The following is a 15,427-nucleotide window of genomic DNA, read 5'->3' on the forward strand; positions in this document are numbered from 1 at the left end:
GGCCCCACCCCTTCAGCTGCGTCCTGCCCCTCCCCCATTCGTTGAACATTTATTAGGCGCTTACTGCGTGCAGGGCTTTGGATGAATCAAGATTGGTCCTGACCTCTTGGCGCTTACATCCCGACGGAAGAATTGCAACCTACAGGGCATCCCCAACCACGGTTCAACTTTAAGCTTAACTGAGACTTTGGACACACCTTATCTGTTCTTCCTAAATTGTAGTTGTTCTCAGACTCGAAGAGAACCAAAATGGCATTGCTATGTCTGAGTCAATGGATGCTCCAACTCCAGCTGATAATGGTGGCTCCATCAACTGAGTAGATCCTTGGGTCTTTGGCCTATAACAGGCTGGGGGGAAGGAAGACGGGGCAGCAGCAGCTAGGTTGCTCAATGGTTAGAGAGCCAGGCCTAGAGATGAGAGGTCCTGGGTTCAAATGTGGCCTCAGACACTTCCCAACTGTGTGACCCTTGGTAAGTCACTTAATAACCCCCATTGCCAAGCCCTTCCCACTATTCTACCTCCAATATACAGAATTGATTCTAAGACAAGGTAAGAGTTAAAAAAAAAAACCTTTAAAACATTTGGGGAAAAAACTGGATTTCATCTGCCTTTTCACTAAACCAAGAAGCTTGCATCTCTCGAAGCATCCTTTGCACTTTACTTTTGAGGGCATTAAGTATTGCCTTCTTGGAGACAGACAAATCATCCTGCCAGATAGATATCCAGTAGGGTTCTCAGTTTTTCATTTAGTGGTTTCTGAATTCCCTTCATAAGTAAATACAAATGAATTGCAGGGAGGGGCAGGGAACCAGGAAAGGCTTCCTTTAGAAGGTGACACTGGGGAGTTGTGAACTGATCCAACCATTCTGGAGGGCAATTTGGAACTATGCCCAAAGGGTGATAAAAGAATGTCTACCCTTTGATCCAGCCATAGCACTGCTGGGTTTGTACCCCAAAGAGATAATGGACAAAAAGACTTGTACAAGAATATTCATAGCTGCACTCTTTGTGGTGGCCAAAAATTGGAAAATGAGGGGATGCCCGTCAATTGGAGAATGGCTGAACAATTGTGGTATCTGTTGGTGATGGAATACTATTGTGCTAAAAGGAATAATAAAGTGGAGGAATTCCATGGAGACTGGAACAACCTCCAGGAAGTGATGCAGAGCGAGAGGAGCAGAACCAGGAGAACATTGTACACAGAGACTGATACACTGTGGTATAATTGAACGTAATGGACTTCTCCATTAGTGGTGGTGTAATGTCCCTGAACAATCTGCAGGGATCTAGGAGAAAAAACACCATTCATAAGCAGAGGACAAACTGTGGGAGTAGAAACACCGAGGAAAAGCAACTGCCTGACTACATCGGTTGAGGGGACATGACAGAGGAGAGACTAAATGAACACTCTAATGCAAATACTAACAACATGACAATGGGTTCAAATCAAGAACACATGTGATACCCAGTGAAATCACGAGTCGACTATGGGGGGTGGAGGGGGAAGAAAATGATCTTTGTCTTTAGTGAATAATGCTTGGAAATGATCAAATAAAATATAAAATTAAAAAAAAAAAGAAACCTCAAGGTCCTGTAGCTGAGTCATCTCCATGGGTATCAGGTTCCTTTTTTCCTTGGCCTCACATCTGAAGAGTGATTACCCACATAAAAGAATCTCTTTTGTTGTATGAGTAGTCACAAAATAAATGTAAATTTATTCTACAAAAAAAAGAAGGTGACACTGGAGCTGCCAGGTCTGGAGGTCTACCTATTCCTAGGGAACAAATGTACACCACCACAGATAGGCAGAATGTTTGTATCTAAGGGATAGATCAAGCCATGGCCAAAAGGACAAGTCCTCAAGATCCATGTCTTTTACCTCTTTTTGAATCCCTACCACTTAGCACAGTGCCTCATGAATAGTGGGTGCTATTAAATGGATAATGAATTATTAAATTGAATCCATATCCCACTCAAATCTGTCCCTCCGCCCAGCCCCACCAAGATCTACCCCTCTCTCCCTTTACAAGGATATTGTTCTGGTTACCTCGAAAATCAGAATAATTCCATGATATTATGGTGGTATCACATCCACACCAAGTTCATAAAACCAACAATCCTTTTCCTTACAGAGATCTAATTTAACTCATCAAACATTTATTGAGCCCATGTTATGTAGGTGATTGTTCAGGTCCTAGAGACAGAAAAACAAAGCAAATAGACCTGGCCTCTGAGGAGCTTACATGCCATTGAGGAAAGACTAAATGAACAAAAGTAATTAAATGAAAGATATATTTTGTACAAAATTACTTTAAGAAGGAGAAAGGGCAAATAATGGGAATATCAGGAAAAGCTTCATGAAGGAAGTAGCATTCTATATATTAGAGGTAAGTAAAGAGTAGATTACAGACAAGAATTATTTGTGAAAAGGTAAATAGGAACCAGATGTATGTGGGTAACAGCTAATAGATTAGTTTAAATGAAATAGAGAGTATATGTAGCTTATAATAGGAAATAAGACAAGAAGAGCAAGTGGGAGTCAGATTGTGGAATGTTTTTTTTTTTAAATATATTTTATTTGATCATTTCCAAGCATTATTCGTTAAAGACATAGATCATTTTCTTTTCCTCCCCCCCAACCCCCATTGCCGACGCGTAAGTCCACTGGGCGTTAGATGTTTTCTTGATTTGAACCCATTGCTTTGTTGATAGTATTTGCATTAGAGTGTTCATTTAGGGTCTATCCTCTGTCATGTCCCCTCAACCTCTGTATTCAGGCAGTTGCTTTTTCTCGGTGTTTCCACTCCCATAGTTTATCCTTTGCTTATGAATGGTGTTTTTTTCTCCTGGATCCCTGCAAGTTGTCCAAGGACATTACACCGCCACTAATGGAGAAGTCCATTACGTTCGATTATACCACAGTGTATTAGTCTCTGTGTACAATGTTCTCCTGGTTCTGCTCCTTTCGCTCTGCATCACTTCCTGGAGGTTGTTCCAGTCTCCATGGAACTCCTCCACTTTATTATTCCTTTTAGCACAATAGTACTCCATCACCAACATATACCACAGTTTGTTCAGCCATTCCCCAATTGATGGGCATCCCCTCGTTTTCCAGTTTTGGGCCACCACAAAGAGCGCAGCTATGAATATTTTTGTACAAGTCTTTGTGTCCATTATTTCTTTGGGGTACAGACCCAGCAGTGCTATGGCTGGGTCAAAGGGTAGATATTCTTTTGTCGCCCTTTGGGCATAGTTCCAAATTGCCCTCCAGAATGGTTGGATCAGTTCACAACTCCACCAGCAATGAATTAATGTCCCTACTTTGCCACATCCCCTCCAGCATTCATTACTTTCCTTTGCTGTTATGTTAGCCAATCTGCTAGGTGTGAGGTGATACCTCAGAGTTGTTTTGATTTGCATCTCTCTGATTATAAGAGATGTAGAACACTTTTTCATGTGCTTGTTAATAGTTTTGATTTCTTTATCTGAGAACTGCCTATCCATTTCCCTTGCCCATTTATCAATTGGAGAATGGCTTGATTTTTTGTACAATTGATTTAGCTCATTATAAATATGAGTAATTAAACCTTTGTCAGAGGTTTCTATGAAGATTTTTTCCCAGTTTGTTGTTTCCCTTCTGATTTTAGTTACATTGGTTTTGTTTGTACAAAAGCTTTTTAGTTTGATGTAGTCAAAATTATTTATTTTACATTTTGTGATTCTTTCTATTTCTTGCTTGGTTTTAAAGCCTTTCCCCTCCCAAAGGTCTGACATGTATACTATTCTGTGTTTACCCAATTTACTTATGGTTTCCTTCTTTATGTTTAAGTCACTCACCCATTTTGAATTTATCTTGGTGTAGGGTGTGAGGTGTTGATCTATTCCTAGTCTCTCCCACACTGTCTTCCAATTTTCCCAGCAGTTTTTATCGAATAGTGGATTTTTGTCCCAAAAGCTGGGATCTTTGGGTTTATCATATACTGTCTTGCTGAGGTCGCTTTCCCCCAGTCTATTCCACTGATCTTCCTTTCTGTTTCTTAGCTAGTACCAAATTGTTTTGATGACTGCTGCTTTGTAATATAGTTTTAGGTCAGGGACTGCAAGGCCCCCATCATATGTGTTTTTTTTCATTATTTCCCTGGATTTCCTTGATCTTTTGTTCTTCCAAATGAACTTTGTTATGGTTTTTTCTAAATCAGTGAAGAAGAATTTTGGTAGTTCAATGGGTATGGCACTAAATAGATAAATAAGTTTGGGTAGGATGGTCATTTTTATTATATTGGCTCGTCCTATCCATGAGCAGTTAATGTTTTTCCATTTGTTCAGGTCTAGTTTTAGTTGTGTGGCGCAAGTGTTTTGTAGTTGTGTTCATATAGTTCCTGTGTTTGTCTTGGGAGATAGATTCCTAGGTATTTTATTTTGTCTAAGGTGATTTTGAATGGGATTTCTCTTTCTAGTTCTTGCTGCTGAGCTGTGTTGGAGATATATAGAAAAGCTGATGATTTATGTGGGTTTATTTTGTATCCTGCAACTTTGCTAAAGTTGTTGATTATTTCAATTAGCTTTTTGGTTGAATCTCTAGGATTCTTTAAGTAGACCCTCATGTCATCCGCAAAGAGTGATAATTTGGTCTCCTCCTTGCCTATTTTGATGCCTTCAATTCCTTTATCTTCTCTAATTGCTACTGCTAGTGTTTCTAGTACAATGTCAAATAGTAGAGGTGATAATGGACATCCTTGTTTCACTCCTGATCTTATTGGGAATGCATCTAGTTTATCCCCATTGCAGATGATATTAGCTGTTGGTTTTAGATATATACTGTTTATTATTTTTAGGAATGACCCTTCTATTCCTATGCTTTCTAGTGTTTTTAATAGGAATGGGTGTTGTATTTTATCAAAGGCTTTTTCTGCGTCTATTGAGATAATCATGTGGTTCTTGCTGGTTTGCTTGTTGATGTGGTCAATTATGTGGATGGTTTTCCTAATGTTGAACCAGCCCTGCATCCCTGGTATGAATCCTACTTGATCATGGTGAATGATCCTTCTGATCACTTGCTGGAGTCTTTTTGCTAGTATCCTATTTAAGATTTTTGCATCTATATTCATTAGGGAGATTGGCCTATAGTTTTCTTTCTCTGTTTTTGACCTGCCTGGCTTTGGAATCAGTACCATGTTTGTGTCATAAAAGGAGTTTGGTAGAACTCCCTCTTTGCTTATTATGTCAAATAGTTTGTATAGTATTGGGATTAACTGTTCTCTGAATGTTTGATAGAATTCACAGGTGAATCCATCAGGCCCTGGGGATTTTTTCTTAGGAAGTTGGTTGATGGCTTGTTGGATTTCAATTTCTGATACGGGATTATTTAAGAATTCTATTTCCTCTTCTGTTAGTCTAGGCAGTTTGTATTTTTGTATATATTCATCCATTTCTCCTAAATTGGTGTATTTATTGCCATATAATTGGGCAAAGTAATTTCTAATGATTGCCTTAATTTCCTCTTCATCAGAGGTGCTGTCCCCCTTTTCATCTTTAATGCTGTGAATTTGCTTTTCTTCCTTCCTTTTTTTAATTAGATTGACCAGTACCTTGTCTATTTTGTTTGTTTTTTCAAAGTACCAGCTTCTTGTCTCATTTATTAAATCAATAGTTCTATCACTTTCGATTTTATTAATTTCTCCCTTAATTTTTAGGATTTCTAATTTGGTTTTCTGCTGGGGGTTTTTAATTTGATCGCTTTCCAGTTTTTTCATTTGCATTTCCAATTGATTGATCTCTGCTCTCCCTTGTTTGTTAATATAAGCATTCAGGGATATGAATTTACCTCTGATTACCGCTTTGGCTGCATCCCAAAAGGTTTGAAAGGATGTCTCGCCATTGTCATTTTCCTCGATGAAATTATTAATTGTTTCTATGATTTCTTCTTTAACTAAACGGTTTTGGAGTATCATATTGTTTAATTTCCAATTGGTTTTAGATTTGGTTTTCCATGTACCATTACTAATCATTATTTTTATTGCCTTGTGATCTGAGAAGGCTGCATTCATTATTTCTGCTTTTCTGCATTTGTGTGCTATGTTTCTGTGACCTAATGTATGGTCAATTTTTGTGAATGTGCCATGTGGTGCTGAGAAGAAGGTGTATTCCTTTTTATCCCTATTTATTTTTCTCCATATGTCTATTATGTGGAATGTTTTTGAATGCCAAACTGAGGAGATTATATATCTATTAACACTTAGAGATGCTCCCAATTCCATGGTTCCCTGAGACATGAATACTGCAAGTACCAGGTGCTCTTGGGGTCTATATCAACCAAACCAAAGATCACAAATTCCCATCAATATGTTCACCTTTTTTAATCAGCCAAAGAACACAGTTCAAAGAACAAGCATTTCATGTAATAACATAGTTTTTAAAAAAAAGGCAAACATTTCTCCATAAACCTGGAACACACATTCCCAAAAGTGTACACATGCATACCATCCATAAGAGAAATGGGCATAGGTAGAGAAAGTTCATAGACACGAATGTAGGGAATACAGTCAGGGCACATTCATGGCACCTATGATAAAAAAGGAAATATTTCCTCTGTTTTTGTTTTTTTCTCCAAAAAGTTGTCTGTATACTTGAGTAGAGAAGTTTGTTATCCAGGAAGAAAATCCTTGTAGCAGACACCAAGCTCTTTTGAACTCAGGCAGAATTATTTTTAGCTATCGTGTACTCTTAAACTTGAGTTTATTTTAAAAATCTATCCAATGAGGTTTGGGTGCCTCAATGATCATATCCTAGTTTATCCTGTGACTTCCTGTTCAATTAATTCAATTACACCTACCCATCATCTGAGTCATTCTATCTTTTGTTTTTGGAGAGGACCAATGACATCATGGGATGATGCCTTGACTTGTTCATGAATTGTATTTAAATGAGGCAGAGTTGCACAAAATCATCAGCCTCACTCTCTCTTCCATAGTCATCAAAGACCAGTGGCAAGACTGAAGTCAGGTCATCAGGAGATGATGGCAGTGGATGACCTTGGCTTTTTTGATGTTTGACCAAGCTTGACACTTCATAGTGCCTGCTTCATAAGCCTTCATGGCCTTTGTAATGTATTATTCTCATCTGTCCATTAAACCAGGGGAAACAGACAGTCCCTTGAGTGACTGGTTTGAGGCCTGTCAGTTTCCCTCAACCTGGTTTAGCCCATCTGCAGAAGTGGTTTTACTGGAGTGCGGCCGCTGTGCATACTACAGTTTCTTGGAGCTATGGGTAGGTGAGAGAGTTGGGTGATAGGTAGACACCAAAGGTGGGTGAGGTCTCACATCAAAGGTATTCATTTTCCCTGAGCACCTCATATATATCATCTGAATGTAGAATAATCTTGCAGCAAACTGCCAAGACTTCTGGCATTCTTGGGTTACCCAGTTTCTAAATGCCAAAACTCTTTTTTCTCTCCTATAAAAAAAAGGGGGGGGGCAGAAGAAAAAGTGGGGAACAAACATAAGCCTAGGAGTCAATTTCTATCACTCAGCTCCTACCTGTGGCTCCAAGAAGCTGTAGTGTGCACAACTGCCATTCTTTGGTAAAATCATTTCTGCAGAGTGGTTGAACCAGGTTGAGTGAATACTAGACTTGACTTAGTAGGCCAGAATTCTGATCATGGAGTACCACTGGAGTAGCTGAGTGATCTTGGACAAGTCACTTAAGCTGCATATAATTCAATTCCTTATCTGTTAAATAAGGAAGTTAGACTAGATGGCTTCTAAGGCCTCTTTGATGAAACTGGAAGAGTTTACATTAAAGACTAGCCCTTAAAGTTTGCAAAACATCTTCTTTGTAATCCTGTGTAGTAAATAGTTCAAGTTTTATCCTCATTTCCTCCAAAGAAATATCAGAGAGATTAAGTAATTTGTTTGTAGTCACATAAACTGAGGAAATATCTGCGATCTTTCTGCTATTCCAGGCCACAATTCAGGCACCCCAAAGAGGGCCAAACTAGTAACCAGCACTCTAGGATCATGTTTGGTAAAATTAGCAGAGTCCTTTGTCCCATAAAACATCCTAAACAGCCACTGGCTAACTCTGCCCAGGACTAGTGGCTAATGATCTCCCTGAAGGCTTCCCCATAAGGAAATTAACCTGACTTGGAACAGAGGAGTCCTGAAGCCCTGCTGGCTCTGGGATTCTGTGATTGCTTGACTAGGATGAAAGCAGAGAAGGGCTACTGCTCTAATTTATCAATGGCATGATGGTAACAGCAAGAGTTGATATTGGATGGTAGATTTAAGTTCCTAAAAGAGCTAACTAAACTGGAATGATGGTTTAATTAATCCACCCACTTAAGATCTTAAATAGCAGGGATAGATGAAAGCAGGGCAGGTGGTAGCCCAGTAGACAGAGTATGCCTGGAGACAGGAAGACTCATCTTCCTGAATTCAAGTCTGGCCTCACATACTCACTGTGTGACCCTGGGCAAATCACTTAACCCTGTTGGCCTCAGTTTCCTCATCTATAAAATGAACTGGAGAAGGAAATGGCAAAGCACTCCAGTGCCTTTGCCAAGAAAATCTAAATGTGCTCATAAAAATTCAGATATGACTGAAGTACAAGAAGAGATGAAAGCAAGAAGAGGTGTTAAATATGAAGTGTCTAAGTCCCCCTGGGGATCTTTCTCTTTTCTGACTCATGGTGTTCTCTTACCCCTCCCCAGTTAAAACCTGACAACATCAGGATATAGCACTCCCTTTACAGTAGCCACCAAATGTCCCTTTACAAGTACTGGGGCTCACATTTTAATGTATCTAAACATAAAACAACTTTATTTATACAATCAAGGACTTGGGGTAGTACCATGAGATAGGAGGGATTATACAGGTCCCCTGGAAGGGAGGCCAATACATCAGAAAGGGAAAAGAGTTCTCTGTTAGAAAAACATTTATAGTAGCAACTTTTGTAATGGAGAAGAACTGGAAACTAAAGGAGTGTTCATTAACTGAGGAAGGACTAAGCAAGTTTTATTTATATATTAAAAAGTATCAGAGACACTTGGAAAGACTCCTACAAATAGAATGAGAATTGAGCAGAACTAGAAGAACAATTTCTACAACAATGTAAAGACAACTTTGAGATTCTTAAGAACCCTGAACAATGCAATGATCAACCACGATTCCAGAGTACCAATGATGAAACATGGAACCCATCCTTTGACAGAGAGGTGATAGACTCTGGGTACAAAAGGAAACATGTTTTGGATATGACCAGTGTGGTTTTTTGTTTGCTTACTGTCCATTTTTGTTCCAAAGGGGTTTTTTTCTTCTTTTTCATTGGAGGTAGGAGAAGTAGATAAAGGAAAATTAGGTATTAGTTGCTTGCCTCCCTTCCCCCAAAAAGAAAAGAGAATAGAATAGAAGGAAGCTCACAAGGAAATCACAAACCAGCAGGGCAGCTTTCAAAGATTCATGTTGACTTTAGTATATAATCGAAAAGAAATGCAGGCTTTAAATAATAGAGATTCACAGTTTCATGTGGAATCATCCCTTCTGTTCCTAAATAGTTCCTAAATGTATATAGAAATGCTTATTTTGTCTGCTGTTAAGTTCAGAATAAAAGGAAAGTAAAATTTTAAAAAGAAGAAAAGGTTCTCTTAACTTTGTGGGCTCATGTCCAAGTCCGTGTCCGTATTATGTAAATGAAACTCTTCAAGATTTTGAAACTCTGTAAGCCTGTGTTCTTATAAGAGGAGCAGGTGGTTATCCTTGGGAAAGAGCCAGGAATGGAATTTTCCAGGTTCCACCTGGGTATGAACAATAGGCTAATATAAAGTAAAAATGGGAATAAAAGATAGTTGAAAAGCCTGATGAGCTAATCAATCAACCAATATCCATTTTATTAAGTGCTTATTATATGCCAGGTTTTAGGAATATAAAGAATGAAATAATACCTTTTCCCAACTAGCTTACATTCTTTTTTCCTCTTTTTAAAAAAATTAATTTATTTTTTTAACATTTCTTTTTTGAGACTTTTAGTTCCAAATTCTCTCCCTCCTTCCCCTCCTTATCCTACCCATTGAGAAAGTAAGCAATAACTGTAAAGTCATGAAAACATACTTCCATATTGGCCATGTAAAATAGCTTATAATCTAAGGAGAAATATGTACATATATAAATTTAGACAGAATAAATTTAAAGAGAATGACAAAATGTGTCCAACTCTCTGTGACCTCATTTGGGGTTTTCTTTGCAAAGATACTAGAGTGACTTGTCATTTCCTTCTCCAGCTCATTTTACAGATGAGGAAACTGAATCTAACAGGGTTAAGGACTTACCCATGCTCACATAGCTGAGAAGTATCTGAGATCACATTTGAACTCAGGTCTTCCGGACTCTAGGCCTGGACCTCTATCCAGCTGTTGCCCAAATATAGGGCAGCTAAATATTAAATATTTAATAAGAAGAAGAAGAAGAAAGGGTGGGCACTAACAAGGTGTAAGGAATAAAAAGGGACTTCTATAGAAAGAAGAATTTGAGCAGCTTCTTCAAGGAGAGAGATTCTGTGAGGCCCATGTGAAGGAGTATATTCCAAGTTTGGGGGACAAGTCATTGCAAAGGAACCAAGAGGAGAGATGGAATGTCAAGTGTAAAGAACAGAGGTCAATCTGGCTGGATTTTGGACTGCAGGATAAGGAGTAATATACAAGAAGGCTAGGAAGATAGTTTGGGGATAGGTTGTGAAGGACTTTAAAGGCTAAACAATGGAATTTATATTTGTCCTAGAGCCATGATGGTGAACCTATGATACGCGTGTCAGCACTGACATGCATAGCCATTTTTAATGACATGCGGTCTCATGAGCCACCCAGATGGGAGTGTTGCTCCACACACTAGCCATGGGGGCAGAAGGTGAGTGACAGGAGACTGGGACCCGTGGGGCTCTTATGGTGTTGGGGAGAGGGAGCAGGAGGGCATGCAGGCTGGTGGGCAGCAGCCACTGCTCTTGCAGCACCCCTGGGTCCAGGTGGAAGACCAGGCAGGGCTCTGGCCCACATACAACAGAGGAATACCTGGAACCGATTACCATACACTTTTAGCACCCTGAAAATTATAGCAATGGCTTTACTCACAATTTTTCCCTCTACATACTTTTGTGAGACCTTATTCTCAGTGTTAAATAATATCAAAACCAACAAAAGAAACAGATTGACAGATGAATTTAGTAGTGCTTGCTTAGTTTTGAAGTATACAAAATACCAACCTTCAATTGAAGATTTAGCCAATGAAATTCAGCAACAAAGAAGTCACTAATAGGCAGGTTAAAGAATTCCTCTGCATCCTCACTTATCTTGGTTTATGGCACCCCATACAAGTTAAATAATATCAAGACCAACCAAAGAAATTGACAGAAGAACAAAGAAGTCACTAAGCAGGTAAGTTAAATAATTCATTTTTGGTTTACTAAATACAGTTATATATTACAATTATACATTTTTGTTATTTAAGCTATAAATATCGTGAAATTATTTTTTTTTCTCAAAGTGACACACTACCAGAGTTATGCTGTTTTTTGGCAAATTTTGACATACCAAGCTCAGAAGGTTGCCCATCACTGTCCTAGAGGCAATAGAGACCCCTTAGAGCTAAGAAGCCAGAGAATTGAAGAATTAACATATAGATTTAGCAACCAGTAAAGACTATGGTTAAGGTTGGAGGATAGAAGAAAACTGTGCTCTAGGTATTAAAGTTAATGGAAAAAATGGCAAAGCATCCGGAGGTCAGTGACAGACAATGACAAAGATCAGGACTGAATTATCTCACCCCACATAGTATTACTGATTAGGCAAATCCCTAGGTTGGGTGGATAGGAAGGAGTGGGGGTGGGCTCCCCTCCCCCAAAGAGAATCCTGGCCTGAGGCCAAGGTGAGGGAAAGAGTAAGCTGAATTTAGTCCAAACTACTCCCACCTCCCAGGATGCCTTGTTGGTACTAGAGTGTCTGGGAAATGTCAAGATCCAAAACCTGAGACAAGCAGAAAGACCCATCGTACTGGGCAAAGATTCAACTGGAGAAATCTGTGTAAGATCAGGGAGCCAAAATGCAGGGGATGCCAGGGAGTTAGCCATTTATCTTAGTCTAACTGATTTCCCAAAGCTTCAACCTTTTCATTTAAGCTGCTTTTGTTTCCCACTGCCTTCCAACTTGTGTGTGATCATGGTAGTGTCTGCCAAACCTCCTTTTGACTCAGCTGCATCCATCTGGCCAGGGCCACTGGCATGTCCAAGGGTGATCCAAGAGGTGATTCCCACTTCAGAGAAAGAGGTGGTTGAGTGATGGTGGCAGAACAAGGGTCTAGAAATGGCAGGAGGGATCAAAGAGTATTCCAACTCTGCTTTGTGGCCAATACTTGGAGGGGACAAAGAAGGACAAAACCTGAAAAGATTAATGTTAAGCTTTGGCTATAGTGGCCATGGATGTCGTGTTTTCAGTTAGTGTGCTAGGAGGAGATAAAAAGAATGTGATTAGTTAGGATTGGTATGGAAGACTTACACTTAAAACCTGGAAATGGTACTTTTGAGAGATCCCAGGATTTAGAATGCAAAGGACTCTTGAGATGGCTAATTTAATCCTTTTATTTTAGATATGATGAGATTACTTCCTAGAGAGGTGAAAAGACATCCCCAAAGTCACACAGCTAGTAAGGTCTATGTGAGGATTAGAACCCAAGTCCCCTGCCTAAAATCTAGTGCTCTTTCCAATATTGGAGGAAAAAAACTGGCCGAAGAGTTAAGGAATTGAGAAGGAGCTCATAGAATTGAATAAAGGATGCATCTTAAAAAGATCTAAGGAAACAATTTAGCACCTGCTACCAGGAACTGGCAAACGACAAAGTCTATAACCAATATGTTTAGAAATAGATAGTAAATTCAAGGAGCCTGGTGTACGTGATGAGAGGAAGCATGGTTTGGCAAATCAAAGACTAGTATTGCAATCAAGAAGACCTGGATTCAAGCCTCACCTCAGATACATACTAGCTGTGCAACCATGGGCAAGTCACTTAATCTCTCAATGCCCCACCTAGTTCTAGATTACTCCCTATTTAATGAATGCATTATGTAAACTGGACCTCTTTAAAAAAAAAAAACTTATTTATCTATTTTGAACACTATTTTTTAAAATTTTGAGTTCTAAATTCTCTCGTTCTCTTTAGCCCTCCCCAATCAGAAAGCAAATAATATGATACTCATTATACATGTGGAGTCATACTAAGCATGTTTCCATATTGTCCATATTGCCAAAAAAAAAGGCAAGAAAAATAAAGTGAAAAAGGTATGCTTCTGCCTTCAGTCTGATCACAAAAACTAACTCTCACTCCTTGGAATTTTATATTGGAATGCATTATACTACCATAGAGAGGCTATCAGGTGGTAGAGTAGATAGAGCAGTGGCTACTTGGCCACCTCCTGGAGCAGTTCTGTATGGAATGCCTGTTATTGTTCAGTTGTTTCAGTCAAGTCTGATTCTTTGTGACCCCTTTTGGGGTTTTCTTGGCAAAGATACTGATGTGGTTTGCCATTTCCTTCGCCAGCTCATTTTACAAATGAAGAAACTGAGGCAAACAGGGTTCAGTGACTTGTCCAGGGTCACACAGCTATTGAGTGTCTGAAGCCAGGTTTGAATTTAGGAAAATGAATCTTCCTGACTCCAGGGGCCAGCACTTTATGCACTCTACCCCCTAGCCAATTTGCATACCTCTAAATCCAGGCTTTGAGTGAGTCTGTTACAAACTATCTATGTGACATTGGGCAAGTTATTTTCTATCTCTGGGACTTGGTTTCTTTATCTGTAAAATAAGAGAGATGCCTAAGGTTCTTTCTGGTACCAAAAGTCTCATTCTACACTACCACTTCCTGGAAATAAAGACAAGGAAGTGATGGAGTCAGCTTAAAAGCCTGTTCCCATTTAGTTGGTTACAGTGTTTATCTGACTTGGCCAACCCATAACACTCCTTATTGTGCTCATAAAGGATGTCAGCAAGCCAAGAGCACCAAGGTCATGCTGAGATGTTAGCACACAAAGCAAACGCTCACAAATCCACAATTGTGGGCTGTTCAGCTTGAAAGAAAGCTTGACCAGCAATGCTGCCCGGGCTACAAATCTGCCCTCCTTGTTCCATGCCTTTCTGAGGGGCTGTCAGAAAAAAGTGGGTAAGGCCCAGAGGAACTGAGGGAGAAGTGGTGCTTTGTGGACAGGCAGCTCAGCAGCATTGTGCCCTGAGCGACTGGAGACAGCGTTGAACTGCTCTGCTCAATAATCCATCAGGCCACTGCTTACGCACAGATATACCCGCCCTTTGCAATCATTTGCTATCTAAATTGGTTGATTTTCATTTGCTAATATTTCATTAATCTTAATCATTTTCTCTCCAGCATCTGATGAAGGATGCTGGAAGGAGACCACAAAAGGGCGGTGGGGGTGGGGAGCTCATTTCTGTCTCTGTGTCAGATGGAATAGAGAAAGATGTATAGATATACAGAGGCAGACTTAATTCATGGAACTTCAGATCAGGAAGGGTCCAAGAGATTATTTGGTCCAACCTCAAGACAGATAAATAGATATATAGATAGATAGATAGATAGATAGATAGATAGATAGATAGATAGATAGATAGATAGAGATATACAGACAGACAGACAGATGGATAGATAGGTAGGTAAACAGGTTGATAGAGAGATAAGTAGAAAGATAGAAAGATGGAGGACACTATGCCTAGAACATGGAAAGCCCTTAATAAATGCTTGTTTTCTCTCATTCCTTCTTTCCTTCTTCCTCCCTTCTTTCCTCCCTTCCTTCCTTTCTTCCTTTTTCTTTTTCTTTCTCTCTTTTTCTTTTTCTTTCTCTTTATCAAAAAAAAAAAAACCTTTACCTTCTGTCTTAGAATCAATAATACTAAGAATCAATTCCAAGGCAGAAAAATAGTAAGGGTTAAGCAATTTGGGGTTAAGTGACTTTCTCAGAGTCACACAGCTAGGAAGGGTCTGAGGTCAGATTTAAACCCAGTATCTCCCATCACCAGGCCTGACTCTCTAACCACTGAGGCATTTAGCTGCCCCAGTCTCTGCTTTGAGAGAGCTCACAGTCAAATGTGGGAGACAACATGCAAATAATTATGCACAAAAAAGATATTTATTGGAGAAATTAGAAGTCTCAAAGCAAAGGCATTATGATTAAGGAGGGCTAGGGAAAGCCTCCTATATAATGGGGGCTCTTAGCAGAGACTTGAAGGAAACCATGGAAGCTCAGAGGCAGAGATGAGGAAGACAGCTTTCTAGGCAGGAGGGACAACGGGTGAAAAGTCAGGTAATGAAGTATTGTGCTAAGAGAACAGCAAGGAAGTTGGTATCACTGGATCTCAGAGTACCATGTGGAAAAGGGTAAGA

This window comes from Monodelphis domestica, chromosome 1 (assembly GCF_027887165.1).
Source record: "Monodelphis domestica isolate mMonDom1 chromosome 1, mMonDom1.pri, whole genome shotgun sequence".
NCBI classification, from domain to species: Eukaryota; Metazoa; Chordata; class Mammalia; order Didelphimorphia; family Didelphidae; genus Monodelphis; species Monodelphis domestica.